This window comes from Wasmannia auropunctata, unplaced genomic scaffold, assembly GCF_000956235.1.
Source record: "Wasmannia auropunctata unplaced genomic scaffold, wasmannia.A_1.0 LD336074.1, whole genome shotgun sequence".
Taxonomy (NCBI): domain Eukaryota; kingdom Metazoa; phylum Arthropoda; class Insecta; order Hymenoptera; family Formicidae; genus Wasmannia; species Wasmannia auropunctata.
Window position 1 is genome coordinate 3,137,523 of NW_012026816.1, and position 2,218 is coordinate 3,139,740.

Consider the following 2,218-nt stretch of genomic DNA (forward strand, 5'->3'; position numbering starts at 1 on the left):
TAAGGTATGTGAAAATAAGATTACAGAATCTGGGAGAAGGGTCTTTGATCATAGGGAATATATCGACAGAATACGTAGGAAAGTTTTTCTTAATAAAGGTGCAAAGTTTGCTAGACTTGTGGATGCATGACGAGCAGTAAAAAATGACATGGTTAATGTCCTGTCTTGCTTCTCCACAGGGGCAGGCTGGAGAGTCGACGATATTTTTTCTATATAGACTGTAATTTAGATTGTAATGATTACTTCGGATTCGAGAAATGCACACAATTTCTTCTCTCTTCAATCCTTTATTGTTGTACCAAGGTCTAGAGGATTCGTTAAGATACAGTTCAGTATATTGTGTTCCTTTGACAAGGGATGAGTCTTCCAAGTAGTATTTGAATGAGTCCTTCCGATGCTGATTAGCCTCGATCTGAAGATCTGTAAACGGGACTGTGATGAGGGTTCTGGTGCCGCTCGATGCTGCTAGCTTTGCAAGGCGATCCGCCTTCTCGTTTCCCGGAATTGCTTTATGTGCCGGAACCCAGCAAAAAGTAATTCTTTTCCCCGTTGCCTTCGCCAGGATGAGACTTCGTTTGATATGATGTATGAGGTGGTTTCCTTGTTTGAAGTTTGGTGAGGCGATAGCAGACAGGACGCTCCTAGAATCCGAGAATATAATCGCTTGCTCAATACCCAGATCAGAGACAGCCGTAATCGCATGCCGTATAGCCCATGCTTCAGCGGTGAAAATGGAAGCAGATGAAGGAAGCTTATGGCATAAAATAAAGTTAGTGCTGGGAGAGTAGACACTCGCTCCTACGTAAGCTTGTTCCTCGGATTTAGAGCCGTCTGTGTAAAAGGCTGTGGCTTCTAGGGGCAAATTTGCAAAGTATTCCAGAAATCTGGCCTTTACGGCACTCGGAGGTGTGTCTCTTTGAATGTCCGTGAGAGAGCCGTCGAAGTCTTTTCCATAAATAGAAAGCCGATAGTCGCTGTCAAACGCCGGATGAAAGGTAGAACGATAAACGTCATTTAGTACGTGTCTGGTGGCCATATATCTGTCAAATAAAAGGGATGTTCCTGTGGGCTCTCGTTACGAGAGCGTCTGTGCAGGCCACTGATTCTATGTGCCTCAGACTGCGAAGAACCGGACTAAATTTTTGTGAATACAACTTATACAAGTACTTGTCCGTGAGGTAGATGAATCTAGTTCGCAAGGGAACTTCCTTTGCTTCAGCGAGCATTACGTTTATCGGCGTGGAGGCTCTGTAGCCCAGAGCGATCCTAATGGCTCGAAATTGTTGTCTCTCGAGCTTCAGAAAAGATGATTTATTTCCGGTGATACGGAAGATCAGGCAACCATACTCGATCGCGCCACGAAGTACTGCCCGGTAAATATTAAGCAGGGTGTCGGGGTGCGCTCCCCAAGATGTACCCGCAATTGACGCCATCGCGTCTGCCACGGCTTTGCCCTTTTTTACAAGGTATTTGAGGTGGGCTTCGCCCTTCAAAGCGTGGTCTAAAGTGATCCCGAGAAAGCGTGTGGAGTAGGTGCGAGGAACTGGGTGATCTTGAATGCGCAATATTTTATTGGAAGGGGCGGGATCTAGATCTAGCCTTTGAGAAGAGCAGTCAGCTGGATTTATCCGGAGATAGTTCCAGACCTCTAAAACGCAGAAAGCGCCACATGTCATCCAGTGCTACCTGAATAGCATCTAGCGCCTCCCCCACGTCCTTGTTTGTAGTGAATAAGACGATATCATCCGCATATTGCAAAATATGAATTCCCTGCGGGATACACTTAATGATGAGTCTCAGGTATATATTAAAGAGGAGTGGACTGAGCGTCAAACCTTGAGGGGCGCCCTTATGTGAAAGAAAAGGGCCTTCTAGTTTGCCGTCCTTAACAAAGAAAACGCGCCTCTCGCTTATGAGATTCTCAATGAACTTGCGACAGCGTGCCGGAATGCCTATATCAGATAAGTCTTGAGTTAGTATAGCAGGACGTTGTCAAAAGCTCCTTGGATGTCCAGAAACACAGCTACAGTATGTTCCAATCTTAGAAAGCCAGAGTGAATATAGTTCGTAAAAGTGCTTAAGTTATCAGCACATGACTTCGATGGCCTAAAACCGAATTGGAAGTCTGGTATGATGTGTCGAGATTCCAAGAACCAGCGCAGCCTAAAATATATTATTTTTTCAAGAATTTTAAGCAGGCAAGATATGAGGGAGATAG